Source organism: Triticum urartu, chromosome 4A (genome assembly GCF_056163025.1).
Source record: "Triticum urartu cultivar PI428250 chromosome 4A, HENAU_Tu73, whole genome shotgun sequence".
Classification (NCBI taxonomy): domain Eukaryota; kingdom Viridiplantae; phylum Streptophyta; class Magnoliopsida; order Poales; family Poaceae; genus Triticum; species Triticum urartu.
Window position 1 is genome coordinate 463686868 of NC_141876.1, and position 25229 is coordinate 463712096.

Here is a 25229-nt window from a genome sequence, read left to right on the forward strand (position 1 = left end):
AGTAAGGTAGAATATCTTTACTATTAAGTATTTTTTTGATCACTTACGGCTCGTTAGAGGGCTGATCCCCGCGCGGACTTTGTGTGGCAAAAGCACCCTCCGAGGCAGGACCCTCTGGTGGAGACTTCTTCTCCCATTTGGAAGCCTTGGTTTCCGGATCTTCAGAGGCAGTCCTCACCCTTCCCCGAAGCGAGAGAAGGTCAGATTCTTCCCCTTGGTTATCCTCCTTCATGAAGGCGCTCATTCCCTCGATCGGAATTGGTAGCGATGGGCCCCCGCTTTCGACCTCATTATTCCCCCTTTATCTTCCTTTGAGGGCTTCGGGCAAGGTGCTAGCTCGAGCATCTTTTCCAGTACGGGATTCTCCAAACCCTCAGGAAGGGGGGCCGAACACCGAATCATCTTCGCCTTTGTTAGCTAGTCCTGGTCAAAGAGCGATTTCTCAGAATGACGTCATGGTAAATGAAAGACGGTGTGCTCGGCTAGAGGATTACTTACTTGGTCGGCGGTACGGTTGCTGCTCAGGCCCACGTCCTCGGTAGTATCCGGACACTCTATTTGGGGTCCGAAGAATGATTTGTACATCTCCTCGTGCGTCAGGCCGAGGAAATTCTGAATAGTGCATGACCCTTCTGGGTTGAACTCCCACATGCGGAGGGGCCGGCGTTTGCAAGGATGGACTCGACGAACCAGCATGACTTGCACCACCGTAACCAGAATGAAATCTCCGTCGAAGAGATCTTGAATGCGGCTTTGTAGTATAGGCACGTCCTTGGCTGGACCCCAGCTCAGCCCTCTGCTAATCCATGACATCAGTTGTGGTGGAGGGCCCGAGCGGAAAGCAAGGGCGGCCACCCACTTGGCACTTCTAGGAGCTGTGATGTAAAACCACTCCCGCTGCCATAATCCGGACACCTCTAGAAAGGAACCCTTTGGCCATGGAGCTCCAGCGATTTTACTTATTAATGCGCCTCCGCACGCTACGTGCAGCCCCTCGACCATCTTCGGCTTCACGTCAAAGGTCTTGAGCCACAGGACGAAGTGAGGGGTAATGCGGAGGAAGGCCTCACATACGATAATAAATGCCAAGATGTGGAGAAAGGAGTCCGGGGCTAGATCATGGAAATCTAGCCCGTAATAGAACATCAAACCCCTAACAAAGGGATCCAGGGTGAGGCCTAGGCCTCGGAGGAAGTGGGAGATGAACACAACGTTCTCATTGGGTTCGGGAGTAGGGACGACCTGCCCTCGGGCAGGCAGCCGATGCGAAACCTCGACGGTCAGGTATCTGGCCTCCCTCAACTTCTTGATATCCTCCTCCGTAACGGAGGAGGGCATCCACCGGCCTTGAAGGCTAGATCCGGACATGATTGAAGGTCCGAAGCACCTGACCTGGGCTTTGGGTGTTAGAACTCGAGGCGGGGGAAGGATTCGATTGAGCACGAGAGGGAAAAAAAGTAAAAGCCTTGTCCCTTTATAAAGAGGGTGAATATCAAGCGTCCTCCTAGTGGCCGTTTGGGACTTGCCTAAAATCTAGGAGTCCTAGGCACGGTTGGGTTACCCACGATCGTATTGATGAGAATCCCGTAACTAGGGGACCACGATCTCTGCTTTGACAAGACGTGTCAAGAAACCGCCTCGCGTTATGTGTGGAGCTGGTTAAAGAAAAACGGTTCGAATAATCACCGAGCCATGGCCTGACATCATGTTGCCAAAGCGTGTCAGCAGATTAAGATTTGTGGAAATATTATTCTCTCTATGGTAGTATGTGGAATTTATTTTGCAGGGTTGGACACTATCCCGGTATTCAAACTCTTCTGTGATATGTTCGAAGGAGGAACCTGCCTTGCAATGCCGAAGACAACACTGCGCGCCGGACTCATCGTCATTGAAGCCTGGTTCAGGGGCTACTGAGGGAGTCCGGGATTAGGGGTCTCCGGACAGCCGGATTATATCCTTTGGCCGGACTGTTGGACTATGAAAATACAAGATTGAAGACTTCGTCTTATGTCCGGATAGGACTCTACTTGGCGTGGAAGGCAAGCTAGGCAATACGGATATGTATATCTCCTCCTTTGTAATCGACCTTGTGTAACCCTAACCCTCTCCGGTGTCTATATAAACCGGAGGGTTTTAGTCCGTAGGACACAACAATAACATACAATCATACCATAGGCTAGCTTCTAGGGTTTAGCCTCTCCGATCTCGTGGTAGATCAACTCTTGTAATACCCATATCATCAAGAATAAATCAAGCAGGACGTAGGGTTTTACCTCCATCAAGAGGGCCCAAACCTAGGTAAAACATCGTGTCCCCTGCCTCCTATTACCATCTACCCTAGACGCACAGTTCGGGACCCCCTACCCGAGATCCGCCGGTTTTGACACTGACAGCCACATTCAGATCCGTATGTATTTTGCAAATCTCTATGTCTCCCTCCTTGACTTGATCATGGATGGAGTTGAAGCGTCTCTTGATGTGTTTGGTTCTCTTGTGAAATCTGGATTCCTTCGCTAAGGCAATTGCTCCAGTATTGTCACAAAAGATTTTTATTGGACCCTATGCACTAGGTATTACACCTAGATCGGATATGAACTCCTTCATTTGCTGCTTCTGAAGCAGCTATGTACTCTGCTTCACATGTAGATCCCGCCACGGCACTTTGCTTGGAACTGCACCAACTGATAGCTCCACCATTCAATATAAATACGTATCCGGTTTGTGACTTAGAGTCATCCGAATCAGTGTCAAAGCTAGCATCGACGTAACCATTTACGACAAGCTCTTTGTCACCTCCATAATCGAGAAACATATCCTTAGTCCTTTTCAGGTATTTCAGGATGTTCTTGACCGCTGTCCAGTGATCCACTCCTGGATTACTTTGGTACCTCCCCGCTAAACTAATAGCAAGGCACACATCAGGTCTGGTACACATCATTGCATACATGATAGAACCTGTGGCCGAGGCATAGGGAATGACTTTCATTTTCTCTCTATCTTCTAAAGTGGTCGGGCATTGAGTCTGACTCAACTTCACACCTTGTAATACAGGCAAGAACCCTTTCTTTGACTGATCCATTTTGAACTTCTTCAAAACTTTATCAAGGTATGTGCTTTGTGAAAGTCCAATTAAGCGTCTTGATCTATCTCTATAGATCTTGATGCCCAAAATACAAGCAGCTTCACCGAGGTCTTTCATTGAAAATTTCTTATTCAAGTATCCTTTTATGCTATCCAGAAATTCTATATCCTTTCCAATCAACAATATGTCATCCACATATAATATTAGAAATGCTATAGAGCTCCCACTCACTTTCTTGTAAATATAGGCTTCTCCAAAAGTCTGTATAAAACCATATGCTTTGATCACACTATCAAAGCGTATATTCCAACTCTGAGAGGCTTGCACCAGTCCATAAATGGATCGCTGGAGCTTGCACACTTTCTTAGCACCTTTAGGATCGACAAAACCTTCTGGTTGCATCATATACAACTCTTCTTTAAGAAATCCATTAAGGAATGCAGTTTTGACATCCATTTGCCAAATTTCATAATCATAAAATGCGGCAATTCCTAACATGATTCGGATAGACTTAAGCATCGCTACGGGTGAGAAGGTCTCATCGTGGTCAACTCCTTGAACTTCTCGAAAACCTTCCGCAACAAGTCGAGCTGTAGACAGTAACGTTACCATCAGCGTCAATGTTCTTCCTGAATATCCATTTATTTTCTATGGCTTGAGGATCATCGGGCAAGTCAACCAAAGTCCATACTTTGTTCTCGTACAAGGATCCCATCCCAGATTTCATGGCCCCAAGCCATTTCGCGAAATTTGGGCTCATCATCGCTTCCTCATAGTTCGAAGGTTCGTCATGGTCTAGTAACATGACTTCGAGAATAGGATTACCGTACCACTCTGGTGTGGAACGTACTTTGGTTGACCTACGAGGTTCGGTAGTAACTTGATCTGAAGTTTCATGATCATCATCATTAGCTTCCTCACTAATTGGTGTAAGCATCACTGGAACTGATTTCTATGATGAACTATTTTCCAATTCGAGAGAAGGTAAAACTACCTCATCAAGTTCTACTTTCCTCCCACTCACTTCTTTCGAGAGAAACTCCTTCTCTAGAAAGGATCCACTTTTAGCAACAAATATCTTGCCTTCGAATATGTGATAGAAGGTGTACCCAACAGTTTCTTTTGGGTACCCTATGAAGACACACTTCTCCGATTTGGGTTCGAGCTTATCAGGCTGAAGCTTTTTCACATAAGCATCACAATCCCAAACTTTAAGAAATGACAGTTTTGGTTTCTTGCCAAACCAAAGTTCATATGGTGTCGTCTCAACGGATTTAGATGGAGCCCTATTTAACGTGAATGCAGCTGTCTCTAATGCATAACCCCAAAACGATAGTGGTAAACCGGTAAGAGACATCATAGATGGCACCATATCTAATAAAGTACGGTTACGATGTTCGGACACACCATTACGCTGTGGTGTTCCAGGTGGCATGAGTTGCGAAACTATTCCTCGTTGTTTTAAATGAAGACCAAACTTGTAACTCAAATATTCACCTCCTCGATCAGATCGTATAAACTTTATTTTCTTGTTACAATGATTTCCACTTCACTCTGAAATTCTTTGAACTTTTCAAATGTTTCACACTTATGTTTCATTAAGTAGATATACCCATATCTGCTCAAATCATCTGTGAAGGTCAGAAAATAACGATACCTGCTGTGAGCCTCAACACTTATTGGACCGCATACATCAGTACGTACTATTTCCAATAAGTCAGTGGCTCACTCCATTGTTCCGGAGAATGGAGTCTTAGTCATCTTGCCCATGAGACATGGTTTGCAAGCATCAAGTGATTCCAAAAGCCCATCTGCATGGAGTTTCTTCATGCGCTTTACACCAATATGACCTAAACGGCACTGCCACAAATAAGTTGCACTATCATTATTAACTTTGCATCTTTTGGCATCAATATTATGAATATGTGTATCACCACGATCGAGATTTAACAAAAATAGAACATTCATCAATGGTGCATGACCATAAAATATATTACTCATATAAATAGAACAACCATTATTCTCTGATTTAAATGAATAACCATCTTGCATTAAACAAGATCTAGATATAATGTTCATGCTCAACGCTAGCATCAAATAACAATTATTCAGGTCTAAAACTAATCTCGAAGGTAGATGTAGAGGTAGCGTGCCGATGGCGTTCACATCGACCTTGGAACCATTTCTGACGTGCATCGTCACCTCGTCCCTAGCCAATCTTCGTTTAATCCATAGCCCCTATTTTGAGTTGCAAATATGAGCAACATAACCATTATCAAATACCCAGGCGCTACTATGAGCATTATTAAGGTACACATCAATAACATGTATATCAAATATACCTTTCACTTTGCCGTCCTTCTTATCCGCCAAATACTTGGGGCAGTTCCGCTTCCAGTGACCAGTCCCTTCGTAGTAGAAGCACTCAGTTTCAGGCTTAGGTCCAGACTTGGGCTTCTTCCTGGGAGCAGCAACTTGCTTTCTATTCTTCTTGAAGTTCCCCTTCTTGCCTTTGCCCTTTTTCTTGAATCTAGTGGTCTTGTTAACCATCAACACTTGATGCTCCTTCTTGATTTCTACCTCCGCAGCCTTGAGCATTGCAAAAAGCTCGGGAATCGTCTTGTTCATCCATTGCATATTATAGTTCATCACGAAGCCTTTATAGCTTGGTGGAAGTGATTGAAGAACTCTGTCAATAACACTATCATCCAGAAGATTAGCTCCCAGTTGAGTCAAGTGGTTATGGTACCCAGACATTCGGAGTATGTGTTCACTGACAAAACTATTCTCCTCCATCTTGCAGCTATAGAACTTGTTGGAGACTCCATATGTCTCAACTCGGGCATTTGCTTGAAATATTAACTTCAACTCCTAGAACATCTCATATGCTTCATGACATTCAAAACGTCTTTGAAGTCCTGATTCTAAGCCATAAAGCATGGAACACTGAACTATCGAGTAGTCATCAGATTTAGCTTGCCAGACGTTCATAACGTGTGGAGTTGCTCCTGCAGCAGGCCTTGCACCTAGCGGTGCATCAAAGATGCAATTCTTTTGTGCAGCAATGAGGATAATCCTCAAGTTACGGACCCAGTCCGTGTAGTTTCTACCATCATCTTTCAATTTAACTTTCTCTAGGAACGCATTAAAATTCAAGGGAATAGTAGCACGTGCCATTGATCTACAACATAGATATACAAAAACTATCAGGACTAAGTTCATGATAAATTAAAGTTCAATTAATCATATTACTTAAGAACTCCCACTTAGATAGACATCCCTCGAGTCATCTAAATGATCACGTGATCCATATCAACTAAACCATGTCCGATCATCACGTGAGATGGAGTAGTTTTCAATGGTGAACATCTCCATGTTGATCATATCTCGCTAAGGGCGTAAAACTATAGCGCTTGTTGGGAGGCAACCCAATGAATAAAATTTATCTCTACCTTTTGCTTTCTGTTCTTGAGTGTTTGCACAATTATGCTACTATTATGATTGTGTTTTTTGTGTTTTAGTTGGCGTTTGTGACAAGTAAAGCCTTTAGGATCTTCTTGGGTGATAGTTGTTTGATCTTGCTAAAAAACAGAAACTTTTGCGCCCATGAAAATAATTTTCGCTTTTAACCAGAGAGCGATAAAATACCAAGTCCTTTTGAAGGAGATTAATATAGAAATTTCCTAGGTCGTCCTAATTTTTCAGAGTTTGTGGAGTTACAGAAGTATTCGAAACATCCAGATTGCTACAGACTGTTCTGTTTTTGACATATTATGTTTTCTTTGCACTGTGTGCTTGTTTCAATGGCTCTATGGTTTGCTTTGATAAGTTTCTGCCATAGAAAAGTTCGAAGATAGTAGATATAATGCAAGAACAAAATATGAATTGGTTTGCTACAGTACTTATAGTGGTGATTTATTTTCTTATAGTAGCGAATCTCATGAAGGTTTTTGTTGAGTTTTGTGTGATTGAAGTTTTCAAGTTTTGGGTTATCTTAAGATGGATGAAGGAATAAGGAGTAAGAAGATCCTAAGCTTGGGGATGCCTTGACATCCCAGGCTGTTATCCAAAAGAGAGCGAGCAACTAAGCTTGGGGATTACCCCGAGTGGCATCCCCTCTTTCTTCTAACGACCATCGGTATATTACTCGAAACTACATTTTTATTCGTCACATACTATGTGTTTTGATTGGAGCGTCTTGTATGATATGAATCTTTGCTTGTTTTATTTTGTGTTTTAAGTCTTGATTCCTTGCTGGACACACCTATTTGAGAGAGCCAAAATTATGTCATGACTTGTTAGAATTGCTCTCTATGCTTCACATAAAATTTTATGAGCTATGGACTTGCTCTAGTGCTTCACTTATATCTTTTTGAGCACGGTGTGCTTTACTTTTTTTAGAAATGCTCTCTTGCTTCACTTAGATTTATTTGAGATTTAGTAAAAATTTCAAGAAATTCTCTCTTGCTTCACTTAAATTAAGGGATTTTTATTTCAGTGCCCCTGGTTCCTTAGCTCTACTCATTCATCCCCACTTTGTTAACTTTTGCTCACTTTTCCCCTCTCCTTTGCTCGAAACCCTCAGAACAGGTTACAAGGGACGTTGCCGTCGTTTCAATGCCTTTGACTGTTAAATCTAACTAGTGGGGCTACGTAGGTCCGAGTACACCTTTGACCGTTACCCGTATAGTTGTTTCGTATGCTGACTGTACAATGGTATTCGTATACGTGGGCGCATGCAACTAACCGTGGTCGTAGGGTAGCACGTGTCCATGGGACATGCCCGAAATGTCCCATTGTATAAATGAGGGGGAACCACCTCGCGGTGCATTGCCCCTGCCATTGTTGGGGAACGTAGTAATTTCAAAAAAATTCCTACGCACACGCAAGATCATGGTGATGCATAGCAACGAGAGAGGAGAGTGTTTGTCTACGTACCCTCGTAGACCGGCAATGGAAGCGTTGACACAACGTAGAGGAAGTAGTCGTACGTCTTCCCGATCCGACCGATCCAAGTACCGAACGTATGGCACCTCCGAGTTCTGCACACGTTCAACTCGGTGACGTCCCTCGAGCTCCGATCCAGCAAAGTGTTGAGGGAGAGTTTCGTCAGCACGACGGCGTGATGACGGTGATGATGTTCTACCGACGCAGGGCTTCGCCTAAGCATCGCTACGATATGACCGAGGTGGAACATGGTGGAAGGGGGCACCGCACACGGCTAAGGAACGATCACGAAGATCAACTTGTGTGTCATGGGGTGCCCCCTTGCCCCCGTATATAAAGGAGGGAGAGGGGGAGGTGCGGCTGGCCCAAGGGGTGCGCCTGGAGGAGTCCTACTCCCACCGGGAGTAGGACTTCCCCCTCTTGCCTTGTTGGAAAAGGAAGGAGGAAGGGAGAAAGAGGAAAGGGGGCGCCGCCCCCCTTCCTTGTCCTATTCGGACTAGGGGGGAGGGGGCACGCGGCCTGCCCTGGCCGGCCCTCCTCTTCTCCCTTAGGGCCCATGTAGGCCCAATAACCCTCGGGGGGTTCCGGTAACCCCCCGGTACTCCGGTAAAATCCCGATTTCACCCGGAACGTTTCCGATATCCAAATATAGGCTTCCAATATATCAATCTTTATGTATCGACCATTTCGAGACTCCTCGTCATGTCCGTGATCACATCTGGGACACCGAACAACCTTCGGTACATCAAAACACAAAAACCCTAATTACGATCGTCACCGAACTTTAAGCGTGTGGACCCTATGGGTTCGAGAACTATGTAGACATGACCGAGACATGTCTCCGGTCAATAACCAATAGAGGAACCTGTATGCTCATATTGGCTCCTACATATTCTACAAAAATCTTTATCGGCCAGACCGCATAACAATATACGTTGTTCCCTTTGTCATCGGTATGTTACTTGCCCGAGATTTGATCGTCGGTATCTCAATACCTAGTTCAATCTCGTTACCGGCAAGTCTCTTTACTCGTTCCGTAATACATCATCCCGCAACTAACTTATTAGTTGCAATGCTTGCAAGGCTTGAGTGATGTGCATTACTGAGAGGGCCCAGAGATACCTCTCCGACAATCGGAGTGACAAATCCTAATCTCGAAATACGCCAACCAAACAAATACCTTCGGAGACACATGTAGAGCACCTTTATAATCACCCACTTACGTTGTGACGTTTGGTTGCACACAAAGTGTTCCTCCGGTAAACGGGAGTTGCATAATCTCATAGTCATAGGAACATATATAAGTTATGAAGAAAGCAATAGCAACAAACTAAACGATCAAGTGCTAAGCTAATGGAATGGGTCAAGTCAATCACATCATTCTCCTAATGATGTGATCCCGTTAACCAAATAACAACTCATGTCTATGGTTAGGAAACATAACCATCTTTGATCAACGAGCTAGTCAAGTAGAGGCATACTAGTGACACTCTGTTTGTCTATGTATTCACACATGTATTATGTTTCCGGTTAATACAATTCTAGCATGAATAATAAACATTTATCATGATACAAGGAAATAAATAATAACTTTATTATTGCCTCTAGGGCATATTTCCTTCTGTCTCCCACTTGCACTAGAGTCAATAATCTAGATTACACAGTAATGATTCTAACACCCATGGAGCCTTGGTGCTGATCATGTTTTGCTCGTGGAAGAGGCTTAGTCAGCGGATCTGCAACATTCAGATCCGTATGTATCTTGCAAATTTCTATGTCTCCCACTTGGACTAAATCCCGAATGGAATTGAAGCGTCTCTTGATGCTCTTCGTTCTCTTGTGAAATCTGGATTCCTTTGCCAATGCAATTGCACCAGTATTGTCACAAAAGATTTTCATTGGACCCAATGCACTAGGTATGACACCTAGATCGGATATGAACTCCTTCATCCAGACTCCTTCATTTGCTGCTTCTGAAGCATCTATGTACTCCGCTTCACATGCAGATCCCGCCACGACGCTTTGTTTAGAACTGCACCAACTGACAGCTCCACCGTTTAATGTAAACACGTATCCGGTTTGTGATTTAGAATCGTCCGGATCAGTGTCAAAGCTTGCATCAACGTAACCATTTACGATGAGCTCTTTGTCACCTCCATATACGAGAAACATATCCTTAGTTCTTTTTAGGTACTTCAGGATGTTCTTGACCGTTGTCCAGTGATCCACTCCTGGATTACTTTGGTACCTCCCTGCTAGACTTATAGCAAGGCACACATCAGGTTTGGTACATAGCATTGCATACATGATAGAGCCTATGGCTGAAGCATAAGGAACATCTTTCATTTTCTCTCTATCTTCTGCAGTGGTCGGACATTGAGTCTTACTCAACTTCACACCTTGTAACACAGGCAAGAACCCTTTCTTTGCTTGATCCATTTTGAACTTCTTCAAAACTTTGTCAAGGTACGTGCTTTGTGAAAGTCCAATTAAGCGTCTTGATCTATCTCTATAGATCTTAATGCCCAATATGTAAGCAGCTTCACCGAGGTCTTTCATTGAAAAACTCTTATTCAAGTATCCCTTTATGCTATCCAGAAATTCTATATTATTTCCAATCAATAATATGTCATCCACATATAATATCAGAAATGCTACAGAGCTCCCACTCGCTTTGTTGTAAATACAGGCTTCTCCAAAAGTCTGTATAAAACCAAATGCTTTGATCACACTATCAAAGCGTTTATTCCAACTCCGAGAGGCTTGCACCAGTCCATAAATGGATCGTTGGAGCTTGCACACTTTGTTAGCTCCCTTTGGATCGACAAAACCTTCTGGTTGCATCATATACAACTCTTCTTCCAGAAATCCATTCAGGAATGCAATTTTTACATCCATTTGCCAAATTTCATAATCATAAAATGCGTCAATTGCTAACATGATTCGGACAGACTTAAGCATCACTACGGGTGAGAAGGTCTCATCGTAGTCAATCCCTTGAACTTGTTGAAAACCTTTCGCAACAAGTCGAGCTTTGTAGACAGTAACATTACCGTCAGCGTCAGTCTTCTTCTTGAAGATCCATTTATTCTCAATTGCTTGCCGATCAACGGGCAAGTCAACCAAAGTCCACACTTTGTTCTCATACATGGATCCCATCTCAGATTTCATGGCTTCTAGCCATTTTGCGGAATCTGGGCTCACCATCGCTTCTTCATAGTTCGTAGGTTCATCATGATCTAGTAGCATGATTTCCAGAACAGGATTCCCGTACCACTCTGGTGCGGATCTTACTCTGGTTGATCTACGAGGTTCGGTAGTAACTTGATCTGAAGTTTCATGATCATTATCATTAGCTTCCTCACTAATTGGTGTAGGTGTCATAGAAACCGGTTTCTGTGATGTACTACTTTCCAATAAGGGAGCAGGTATAGTTACCTCATCAAGTTATACTTTTCTCCCACTCACTTCTTTCGAGAGAAACTCCTTCTCTAGAAAAACTCTGAATTTAGAAACAAAAGTCTTGCCTTCGGATCTGTGATAGAAGGTGTACCCAACAGTCTCCTTTGGGTATCCTATTAAGACACATTTCTCCGATTTGGGTTCGAGCTTATCAGGTTGAAGCTTTTTCACATAAGCATCGCAGCCCCAAACTTTCAGAAACGACAACTTTGGTTTCTTGCCAAACCACGGTTCATAAGGCGTCGTCTCAATGGATTTTGATGGTGTCCTATTTAACGTGAATGCAGCCATCTCTAAAGCATAACCCCAAAACGATAGCGGTAAATCAGTAAGAGACATCATAGATCGCACCATATCTAATAAAGTACAATTAAGACGTTCGGACACACCATTACGCTGTGGTGTTCCGGGTGGCGTGAGTTGCGAAACTATTCCGCATTGTTTCAAATGTAGACCAAACTTGTAACTCAAATATTCTCCTCCACGATCAGATCGTAGAAACTTTATTTTCTTGTTACGATGATTTTCAGCTTCACTCTGAAATTCATTGAACTTTTTCAAATGTTTCAGACTTATGTAGATATACCCATATCTGCTTAAATCATCTGTGAAGGTGAGAAAATAACGATATCCGCCACGAGCCTCAACATTCATTGGACCACATACATCTATATGTATGATTTCCAACAAATCCGTTGCTCTCTCCATAGTACCGGAGAACATCGTTTTAGTCATCTTACCCATGAGGCATGGTTCGCAATACCAAGTGATTCATAATCAAGTGGTTCCAAAACTCCATCAGTATGGAGTTTCTTCATGCGCTTTACACCGATATGACCTAAACGGCAGTGCCACAAATAAGTTGCACTATCATTATCAACTCTGCATCTTTTGATTTCAACATTATGAATATGTGTATCACTACTATCGAGATTCATCAAAGATAGACCACTCTTCAAGGGTGCATGACCATAAAAGATATTACTCATATAAATAGAACAACCATTATTCTATGATTTAAATGAATAACCGTCTCGCATCAAACAAGATCCAGATATAATGTTCATGCTCAACGCTGGCACCAAATAACAATTATTTAGGTCTAATAGTAATCCCGAAGGTAGATGTAGAGGTAGCGTGCCGACCGCGATCACATCGACTTTGGAACCATTTCCCACGCGCATCGTCACCTCGTCCTTAGCCAATCTTCGCTTAATCCGTAGCCCCTGTTTCGAGTTGCAAATGTTAGCAACAGAACTAGTATCAAATACCCAGGTGCTACTGCGAGCATTAGTAAGGTACACATCAATAACATGTATATCACATATACCTTTGTTCACTTTGCCATCCTTCTTATCCGCCAAATACTTGGGGCAGTTCCGCTTCCAGTGACCAGTCTGCTTGCAGTAGAAGCACTCAGTCTCAGGCTTAGGTCCAGACTTGGGTTTCTTCTCCTGAGCAGCAACTTGTTTGCTGTTCTTCTTGAAGTTCCCTTTCTTCTTCCCTTTGCCCTTTTTCTTGAAACTGGTGGTCTTATTGACCATCAACACTTGATGCTCCTTCTTGATTTCTACCTCCGCGGCTTTTAGCATCGCGAAGAGCTCAGGAATAGTCTTATTCATCCCTTGCATATTGTAGTTCATCATGAAGCTTTTGTAGCTTGGTGGCAGTGATTGAAGAACTCTGTCAATGACACTATCAACAGGAAGATTAATCCCCCGTTGAGTCAAGTGATTATGATACCCGGACATTTTGAGTATATGTTCACTGACAGAACTATTCTCCTCCATCTTGCAGCTATAGAACTTATTGGAGACTTCATATCTCTCAATCCGGGCATTCGCTTGAAATATTAACTTCAACTCCTGGAACATCTCATATGCCCCATGACGTTCAAAACGTCGTTGAAGACCCGGTTCTAAGCCATAAAGCATGGCACACTGAACTATCAAGTAGTCATCAACTTTGCTCTGCCAGACATTCATAACATCTGGTGTTGCTCCTGCAGCAGGCTTGGCACTTAGTGGTGCTTCCAGGACGTAATTCTTCTGTGCGGCAATGAGGATAATCCTCAAGTTACGGACCTAGCCCGTGTAATTGCTATCATCATCTTTCAACTTTGCTTTCTCAAGGAACGCATTTAAAATTCAACGGAACAACAACACGAGCCATCTATCTACAATCAAACATAGACAAGCAAGATACTATCAGGTACTAAGTCATGATAAATTTAAGTTCAATTAATCATATTACTTAAGAACTCCCACTTAGAAAGATATCCCTCTAATCCTCTAAGTGATCACGTGATCCAAATCAACTAAACCATGTCCGATCATCACGTGAGATGGAGTAGTATTAATGGTGAACATCAATATGTTGATCATATCTACTATATGATTCACGCTTGACCTTTCGGTCTCCATGTTCCGAGGCCATATCTGTTATATGCTAGGCTCGTCAAGTTTAACCCGATTATTCCGCGTGTGCAACTGTTTTGCACCCGTTGTATTTGAACGTAGAGCCTATCACACCCGATCATCACGTGGTGTCTCAGCACGAAGAACTTTCGCAACGGTGCATACTCAGGGAGAACACTTATACTTTGATAATTTAGTGAGGGATCATCTTATAATGCTACCGTCAATCAAAGCAAGATAAGATGCATAAAAGATAAACATCACATGCAATCAATATAAGTGATATGATATGGCCATCATCATCTTGTGCTTGTGATCTCCATCTCCGAAGCACCGTCATGATCACCATCGTCACCGGCGCGACACCTTGATCTCCATTGTAGCACCGTTGTCGTCTCGCAATTCTTATGCTTCTACGACTATCGCTACCGCTTAGTGATAAAGTAAAGCATTACAGGGCGATTGCATTGCATTCAATAAAGCAACAACGATATGGCTCCTGCCAGTTGCCGATAACTCGGTTACAAAACATGATCATCTCATACAATAAAATTTAGCATCATGTATTGACCATATCACATCACAACATGCCCTGCAAAAACAAGTTAGACGTCCTCTACTTTGTTGTTGCAAGTTTTACGTGACTGCTACGGGCTTAGCAAGAACCGTTCTTACCTACGCATCAAAACCACAACGATAGTTTGTCAAGTTGGTGCTGTTTTAACCTTCGCAAGGACCGGGCGTAGCCACACTTGGTTCAACTAAAGTTGGAGAAACTGACACCCGCCAGCCACCTGTGTGCAAAGCACATCGGTAGAACCAGTCTCGCGTAAGCGTACGTGTAATGTCGGTCCGGGCTGCTTCATCCAACAATACCGCCGAACCAAAGTATGACATGCTGGTAAGCAGTATGACTTATATCGCCAACAACTCACTTGTGTTCTACTCGTGCACAACATCAATGCATAAAACCTAGGCTCGGATGCCACCATTAGGGAACGTAGTAATTTCAAAAAAATTCCTACGCACACGCAAGATCATGGTGATGCATAGCAACGAGAGAGGAGAGTGTTTGTCTACGTACCCTCGTAGAGCGGCAACGGAAGCGTTGACACAACGTAGAGGAAGTAGTCGTACGTCTTCCCGATCCGATCGATCCAAGTACCGAACGTACAGCACCTCCAAGTTCTGCACACGTTCAACTAGGTGACGTCCCTCGAGCTCCGATCCAGCAAAGTGTTGAGGGAGAGTTTCGTCAGCACGACGGCGTGACGACGGTGATGATGTTCTACCGACACAGGGCTTCGTCTAAGCACCGCTACGATATGACCGAGGTGGAATATGGTGGAAGGGGGCACCGCACACGGCTAAGGAACGATCACAAAGATCAACTTGTGTGTCATGGGGTGCCCCCTTTCCCCCGTATATAAAGGAGGGAGAGGGGGAGGTGCGGCCGGCCCAAGGGGTGCGCCTGGAGGAGTCCTACTCCCACCGGGAGTAGGACTCCCCCCTCTTGCCTTGTTGGAAAAGGAAGGAGGAAGGGAGAAAGAGGAAAGGGGGGTGCCGCCCCCCTTCCTTGTCCTATTCGGACTAGGGGGGAGGGGCGCGCGGCCTGCCCTGGCTGGCCCTCCTCTTCTCCCTTAGGGCCCATGTAGGCCCAATAACCCCCGGGGGGGTTCCGGTAACCCCCCGGTACTCCGGTAAAATCCTGATTTCACACGGAACGTTTCCGATATCCAAATATAGGATTCCAATATATCAATATTTATGTCTCGACCATTTCGAGACTCCTCGTCATGTCCATGATCACATCCGGGACACCGAACAACCTTCGGTACATCAAAACACAAAAACCCTAATTACGATCGTCACCGAACTTTAAGCGTGCGGACCCTACGGGTTCGAGAACTATGTAGACATGACCGAGACACGTCTTCGGTCAGTAACCAATAGCGGAACCTGGATGCTCATATTGGCTCCTACATATTCTAGGAAGATCTTTATCGGTCAGACCGCATAACAATATACGTTGTTCCCTTTGTCATCGGTATGTTACTTGCCCGAGATTTGATCGTCGGTATCTCAATACCTAGTTCAATCTCGTTACCGGCAAGTCTCTTTACTCGTTCCGTAATACATCATCCCGCAACTAACTTATTAGTTGCAATGCTTGCAAGGCTTGAGTGATGTGCATTACCGAGAGGGCCCAGAGATACCTCTCCGACAATCGGAGTGACAAATCCTAATCTCGAAATACGCCAACCCAACAAATACCTTCGGAGACACCTGTAGAGCACCTTTATAATCACCCAGTTACATTGTGACGTTTGGTAGCACACAAAGTGTTCCTCCGGTAAACGGGAGTTGCATAATCTCATAGTCATAGGAACATATATAAGTTATGAAGAAAGCAATAGCAACATACTAAACGATCAAGTGCTAAGCTAATGGAATGGGCCAAGTCAATCACATCATTATCCTAATGATGTGATCCTGTTAACCAAATAACAACTCATGTATATGGTTAGGAAACATAACCATCTTTGATCAACGAGCTAGTCAAGTAGAGGCATACTAGTGACACTCTGTTTGTCTATGTATTCACACATGTATTATGTTTCCGGTTAATACAATTCTAGCATGAATAATAAACATTTATCATGATACAAGGAAATAAATAGTAACTTTATTATCGCCTCTAGGGCATATTTCCTTCAGCCATTTCCCCCAAATCCACTCCCTGTCGCATCGTCTTTGTCTCCCCCACCGGCGTCGTCTCGCTCTCCTCAACTGCCTCCACCGCACCGTCTCGCTCTCCCCCACCACATCCTCTTCCTTACCTACATCGCCTCCATCTGCCCGGAGATGGCCGAAGCTCATGGCGATGCTAGCGCAGCAGCCGGAGATGTGGTTGAGCTGCAGGGCGCGGTGATCGCGGAAGTCGGCGGTGTCCATGGTGCGGGGAAACTCGCAATCGCTGCAGATGTGGAGAAGGAGGTGGCGGGCTCCGCCTCAGTGTTGCAGAAGGTGACGGCGTCGAGCGGCGCAGTCCATCCCGATACCACTGATGCGCAGCCTGGCGAGGAGCAGGAGGTATTTGCACTTGCTTTGCTTTAGGATATTAGCTTGTAGAGTTAGTTGGATTGGTTAGATTGTGGATTCATACGGTAGTTCAGATGGTTAGAGTAGTTGGTTTGATGGATGGGCCGGGGTTTTCTGTATTGGGGGATGGGGGTTTTTGTACTAGGGTTTATTGGATAAATTCGTTGCAAAAATGCTAGATAGATCCGTTTATCAGATGTGCTTCATGTTGGGGAACGTAGTAATTTCAAAAAAAATTCCTACGCACACGCAAGATCATGGTGATGCATAGCAACGAGAGGGAAGAGTATCGTCCACGTACCCTCGTAGACCGTAAGCGAAAGCGTTATGAGAACTCGGTTAATGTAGTCGTACGTCTTCACGATCCGACCGATCCAAGTACCGAACGTACGGCACCTCCGAGTTCAGCACACGTTCAGCTCGATGACGTCCCACGAACTCCGATGCAGCAGAGCTTCACGGGAGAGTTCCGTCAGCATGACAGCGTGATGACGGTGATGATGTTGCTACAGACACAGGGCTTTGCCTAAGCACCGCTACGATGTGGTCGAGGTGGATTAGGGTGGAGGGGGGGCACTGCACACGGCTAAGGGGTCAATGATCAACTTGTGTGTATAGGGTGCCCCCTGTCCCGTATATAAAGGAGCAAGGGGGGAGGCCGGCCGGCCCTCCTAGGGCGCGCCAGGAGGAGGAAAGGAAGGGGGAAGGGTAGAAGGAAGGAGAGGGAGGAGAAAGAGGAAAGGGGGGCCAGCCCCCTAGTCCAATTTGGTTTGGGCTAGGGGGGCTGCGCGCCCTGCCTCCTCTCTTCCACCACTGGGCCCATTGAGGCTCAATACTTCTTCTCGTATCCCGTAACTCCCCGGTACTCCGAAAAATACCCGAATCACTCGGAACCTTTCCGATGTCCGAATATAGTCGTCCAATATATCGATCTTTACGTCTCGACTATTTCGAGACTCCTCGTCATATCCCAGATCTCATCCGGGACTCTGAACTACCTTCGGTACATCAAATCACATAAACTCATAATACCGATTGTCACAGAACTTTAAGCGTGCGGACCCTACTGGTTCGAGAACTATGTAGACATGACCGAGACACATCTCCAGTCAATAACCAATAGCAGAACCTGGATGCTCATATTGGTTCCTACATATTCTACGAATATCTTTATCAGTCAAACCGCATAACAATAACATTGTTCCCTTTGTCATCGGTAAGTTACTTGCCCGAGATTTGATCATCGGTATCCCAATACCTAGCTCAATCTTGTTACCGGCAAGTCTCTTTACTCGTTCCGCAATACAACATCCCGCAACTAACTCATTAGTCACATTGCTTGCAAGGCTTATAATGATGTGCATTACCGAGAGGGCCCAGAGATACCTCTCCGACAATCGGAGTGAAAAATCCTATTCTTGATCTATGCCAACTCCACGAACACCATCGGAGACACCTATAGAGCACCTTTATAATCACCTAGTTATGTTGTGACGTTTGGTTGCACACAAAGTGTTCGTCCGGTATTCAGGACTCCGGAGTGGCATAATCTCATAGTCATAGGAACATATATAAGTCATGAAGAAAGCAATAGCAGTAAACTTAAACGATCAAGTGCTAAGCTAACGAAATGGGTCAAGTCAATCACCTCATTCTCTAATGATGTGATCCCATTAATCAAATGACAACTCATGTCTATGGCTAGGAAATTTAACCATCTTTGATTCAATGAGCTAGGCAAGTAGAGGCATACTAGTGACACTCTGTTTGTCTATATATTCACACATGTACTAAGTTTCCGGTTAATACAATTCTAGCATGAATAATAAACATTTATCATGATATAAGGAAATAAATAGTAACTTTATTATTGCCTCTAGGGCATATTTCCTTCAGTCTCCCACTTGCACTAGAGTCAATAATCTAGTTCACATCTTTATGTGATTAGTTCACATCTCCATGTGACTAATACCCAAAGGGTTTACTAGAGTCAATAATCTAGTTCACATCGCTATGCTATTAACACCCAAAGAGTGATCATGTTTTGCTTGTGAGAGAAGTTTAGCCTACAGGTCTGCAACATTCAGAGCCGTATGTATTTCACAAATATCTATGTCTACAATGCTCTGCACGGAGCTACTTTAGCTAATTGCTCCCACTTTCAATATGTATCCAGATCGAGAAATAGAGTCATATAGATCGATGTAAAAATCTTGCATCGACATAACTCTTTACAACGAACTCTTTTTATCACCTCCATAACCGAGAAATATTTCCGTAGTCCTCTAAGGATAATTTTGACCGATGTCCAGTGATCTACTCCTAGATCACTATTGTACTCCCTTGCCAGAAAGATGCTAAGGTATATAATAGGACTGGTAAACAGCCTAGCATACTTTATAGAACCTATGACTGAGGCATAGGGAATGACTTTTCATTCTCTTTCTATTTTCTGCGGTGGTCGGGTTTTGAGTCTTCACTCAACTTCACACCTTGCAACACAGGCAATAACTCCTTTAACTGTTCCATTTTGAACTACTTCAAAATCTTGTCAAGGTATGTACTCATTGAAAAAACTTATCAAGCGTCTTGATCTATCTCTATAGATCTTGATGCTCAATGTGTAAGCAGCTTCATCGAGGTCTTTCTTTGAAAAACTCTTTTCAAACACTCCTTTATGCTTTCCAGAAAATTCTACATTATTTCCGATCAACAATATGTCATTCACATATACTTATCAGAAATGCTGTAGTGCTCTCACTCACTTTCTTGTAAATACAGGCTTCACCGCAAGTCTGTATAAAACTATATGCTTTGATCACTTTATCAAAGCATATATTCCAACTCCGAGATGCTTGCACCAGTCCATAGATGGATCGCTGGAGCTTGCTCACTTTATTAGCACCTTTAGGATCGACAAAACCTTCTGGTTGCATCATATACAACTCTTCTTTAAGAAATCCACTAAGGAATACAGTTTTGACATCCATTTACCAGATTTCATAAAATGCGGCAACTGCTAACATGATTCAGATAGACTTTTAAGCATCGATACGAGTGAGAAAATCTCATCGTAGCCAACACCTTAAACTTGTCAAAAACATTTTGTGACAATTCGAGCTTTGTAGATAGTAACACTACTATCAGCGTCCTTCTTCCTCTTGAAGATCCATTTATTTTTAATGACTCTCTGATCATCAGGCAAGACAATCAAAGTCCATACTTTATTCTCATACATGGATCCCATCTCAGATTTCATGGCCTCAAGCCATTTCGCGGAATCTGGGCTCATCATCGCTTCCTCATAGCTCGTAGGTTCGTCATGGTCTAGTAACATGACTTCCAGAAAGGATTACCGTTCCACTCTGGTGCGGACCATACTCTGGTTGCCCTACGAGGTTCAATAGTAACTTGATCTGAAGTTTCATGATCATCATCATTTAGCTTCCCCACTAATTGGTGTAGAAATCACAAGAACTGATTTCTGTGATGAACTACTTTCCAATTCGGGAGAAGGCACAGTTACCTCATCAAGTTCTACATTCCTCCCATTCACTTCTTTCGAGAGAAACTTCTTCTCTAGAAAGGATCCACTCTTAGCAACAAAGATATTGCCTTTCGGATCTGTGATAGAAGGTGTACCCAATAGTTTCTTTTGGGTATCCTATGAAGGCACACTTTTTCGATTTGGGTTCGAGCTTATCAGGTTGAAATTTTTTCACATAAGCACCGCAACCCCAAACTTTAAGAAACAACAACTTTGGTTTCTAGCCAAACCATAGTTCATATGGTGTCGTCTCAACGGATTTAGATGGTGCCCTATTTAACGTGAATGCAGCTGTCTCTAATGCATAACCCCAACATGATAGTGATAAATCGGTAAGAGACATCATAGATCGCACCATGTCTAATAAAGTACGGTTATGACGTTCAGACACACCATTATGCTGTGGTGTTCCAGGTGGCGTGAGTTGCGAAACTATTCCACATTGTTTCAAATGAAGACCAAACTCGTGACTCAAATATTCTCCTCCAGGATCAGATCATAGAAACTTTATTTTCTTGTTACGATGATTTTCCACTTCACTCTGAAATATAAATAAAGAATAAGTTCACAACAGTACCAAAAGTGGTGATATATTTTCTTATACTAACAGATCTCATGAGATTTATGTTGAGTTTTGTGTTGTGAAGTTTTCATGTTTTGGGTAAAGATTTGATGGACTATGGAATAAGGAGTGGCAAGAGCCTAAGCTTGGGGATGCCCAAGGCACCCCAAGGTAATATTCAAGGACAACCAAGAGCGTAAGCTTGGGGATGACTTCCGGGGCATCCCCTCTTTCGTCTTCGTCTATCGGTAAGTTTACTTGAGGCTATATTCTTATTCACCACATGATATGTGTTTTGCTTGGAGTGTCGTGTATGATATGAGTCTTTGCTTTTTAGTTTTCCACAATCATCCTTGCTGTACACACCTTCTGAGAGTGATACACATGAGTCGTGATTTATTAGAATACTCTATGTGCTTCACTTATATCTTTTGAGTTAGGTAATTTTTCTCTAGTGCTTCACTTATATCTTTTTAGAGCACGACGGTGGTTTTATTTTATAGAAATTGTTGAACTCTCATGCTTCACTTATATTATCTTGAGAGTCTCTTTTTAAAACAACATGGTAATTTGCTTTGGTTATGAATTTAGTCCTAATATGATAGGCATCTGATGACTCACAAGTATAGGGGATCAATTGTAGCTCTTTTCGATAAGTAAGAATGTCGAACCCAACGAGGAGCAGAAAGAAATGACAAGTGGTTTTCAGCAAGGTAATGTCTGCAAGTGCTGAAATTGTAAGTAGCGGAGTAGTTTGATAGCAAGATAATTTGTAACGAGCAAGTAACTATAGTAGTAACAAAAGTGAAGCAAGGTAGCCCAATCCTTTTGAGGCAAAGGACAGGCCAAAATGGTCTCTTATGATACGCAAAGCGTTCTTGAGGGTACATGGGAATTCCATCTAGTCACTTTCATCATGTTGGTTTAATTCGTGTTCGGTACTTTGATAATTTGATATGTGGGTGGACCAGTGCTTAGATGTTGTTCTTACTTGAACAACCCTCCTACTTATGATTAACCCTCCCACAAGCATCCGCAACTACGAGAAAAGTATTAAGAATAAATTCTAACTGTAGCATTAAACTTTTGGATCCAATCGGTCCCTTACGGAATAGCGCATAAATTGGGGTTTAAGCTTCTGTCACTCTCGCAACCCATCATCTAATTGCTACTCCACAATGCATTCCCTTAGGCCCAAATATGGTGAAGTGTCATGTAGTCGACGTTCACATGACACCACTAAGGGAATCACAACATACATACTATCAAAATATCGAACACATATCAAATTCACATGATTACTTGCAACATGATTTCTCCCGTGACCTCAAGAACAAAAGTAACTACTCACAAATGATAATCATGCTCAAGATCAAAGGGGTATTAAATATCATATTAGATTTGAACATATAATCTTCCACCAAGTAAACCATATAGTAATCAACTACAAGATGTAATCAACACTACTAGTCACCCACAAGCACCAATCTATAGTTCCGGTAACACGATTGAGCACAAGAGATGAACTAGGGTTTGAGATGAGATGGTGTTGTTGAAGATGTTGATGGAGATTGCCCTCCCCAAGATGGAAGAGTTGTTGGTGATCATGACGATGATTTCCCCCTCCGGGAGGGAAGTTCCCACAGAGGAATCGCTCTGCCAGAGGGCAAAAGTGCTCCTGCCTAAGTTCCGCCTCGAGACAGCGGCGCTCCATCCCGAAAGTCCTCCCCTTAATTTTTTCTAGGTCAAAAGGACTTATATACCAAAAGATGGGCACCGGAGGTGGGCCTGGGTGAACACAACCCACCAGGGCGCGCCTAGGCTCCCTGGCACGCCCAGGTGGGTTGTCCCCACCTAGTGGGCCCCCTCTGGTAGTTATTTGCCCCAGTATTCCTCAAATATTCCATAAAAAATCTTCGTGAAGTTTCAGCGTGTTTGGAGTTGTGTAGAATAGGTAGCCTGACGTATCTTTTCCAAGTCCAGATTTCCAGCTGCCTGAATTCTCCCTCTTTGTGTATACCTTGCATATTATGAGAGAAAAGGCATTACAATTACTCCAAAAAGCATTATTATGGATAAAAACATTATAAATAATAGTAAGAAAACATGATGCAAAATGGACGTATCAGCATCCAAGAGGGATATAATAAAAACTTTCATATAAAGTGCATTGAATACTATGAGAAGTTTGATTCCTTATGATTGTTTTGAGATATAAAGATGGTGATATTAGAGTCATGCTAGTAAGTAATTGTGGATTGGAGAAATACTTGTGTTAAAGTTTGTGATTCCCGTAGCATGCACATATGGTGAACCGTTATATAATGAAGTTGGAGCATGAGGTGTTTATTGATTGTCTTCCTTATGAGTGGCGGTCGGGGACGAGCGATGGTCTTTTCCTACCAATCTATCCCCCTAGGAGCATGTGCGTATGTCGGTGTACAAAAGTAGGGGTCCTTTTTGTACCCCTTTACTTGTGCGCGGGCAGTCGCCACCACATGCCTGCGGCCACGCTTGGCGGAGCAGAGCAAGCGAAGACCCAAGACTACCAGAGCAGCGCCAAGCCCAAGGTGCAAGAAGCAGAGGGACAAGGTGGGCTTTCCCCGGCAAGAGCCTTGCCGGGGGAGCTTGCGTAGCCCCGGCAATAGTCTTGTCGGGGCAACTTGTCCAACACCAGCAGAGCCGCCACCCTTGATCCTAAGAGTTCTGACACCGTCGACAACATTGGAACCAAGGCTCGGGAGGCGCATGTAGGCTCGCCGGCTGCGTTGTTGCCCTGAGTAGGTTCATCTCCAAATCCGCTAAGCGCGCCCTCCCCTTTTTCAAACTTTTGAAAAAGGCGGGTCGAGTAAAGTGGACTCCGAAGGCAAAGGCAGCGCTGCAAGATTTGAAGAGCTACCTCTCCTCCACGCTAATACTAGTCGCGCCTAAACCACAAGAGACGTTGTTGTTTTACTTAGCAGCAACGAATCAAGTGGTCAGTGCTGCGCTGGTGGCACAGAGGAACTTTAGGAAGAAGCAGTAGAAGCAACAGAGCCGTCGGATGGCGGGCCGGGGCTCTCCCCGGTAGAGCCTGACGACGGCAAGGTGGAACCCCCGGCAAGGCAGGATCTGAGCAGATGGGCAAAGTGGAACAGAAGAAGTAGGTGGTGCAGTACCCCGTTTATTTTTTCAGTTCCCTCTTGCAGGGGGGCTAGATCAAGATATTATGGTATACAGAAGCTACTTTTCGGCCTCCTCATCGCCTCGAGAAAGCTACGTCACTATTTCCAAGCACATGAGATCACCGTCGTCACCCGCCTCCCTTCGCAACAGATTTTGCACAACCCAGATGCGACAGGGAGGATTGTGGAGTGGGCATTGGAGCTGTCGAGCTTTGGCCTCATGTTTGAAAGTACTTCAACAATCAAAAGTTGAGCCTTGGCAGAATTCATCTCCCCACGGACCTCACATACGGGTCATCTCGAGTGCTCGCTTATGATGAGCTCAAGCAAGAGCAGTTGCGGCAAGATGACGCGACACTCCTTGAGGAAGATCGTCTTCGGGCGGCTGTGCGAGCTGCACGCTACCAGCAAGCCTTGCGCCGCTACCATAGCCGCAAGGTTCATGCCCGAAGTTTTGAGGAAGGCGACCTTGTTCTTCGGCGCATTCAATCGGCCAAGAATTCCAACAAGTTGACGCCGAAGTGGGAAGGCCCTTATCGGGTAACGCGAGTCACCAGGCCTGGCGCAGTCTACCTGGAGACCAAAGATGGTATTCCAGTGAGAAACTCCTGGAACATCGAACATCTTCGTAACTTTTACCCATGAGGCGCGGTTGCCGGGCCTCCCGGCAAACCACTTTTTGTACAAGCCTTGCCGGCAAGGCATGTAACCCTTTGTACAGAGCCAGGCGCAAACCCTGAGCACAAATAAATGAAACGTTGGCGCACTAAGTTTTAGCATGCATGCTAGGTTGAGTCTCTCTCTTTGTTAGGGTTGATAGTGCTCAGCGGCATCTAACCCCTAGCATAGAGTGTGTGTCTTTCTGTCCTTTCCAGTCCTTTTTTTGGTTTGCACGCTGCACAGGCGTTTCTGCCAAACCATTTAAGAGCAGGGAGACGGACTGACA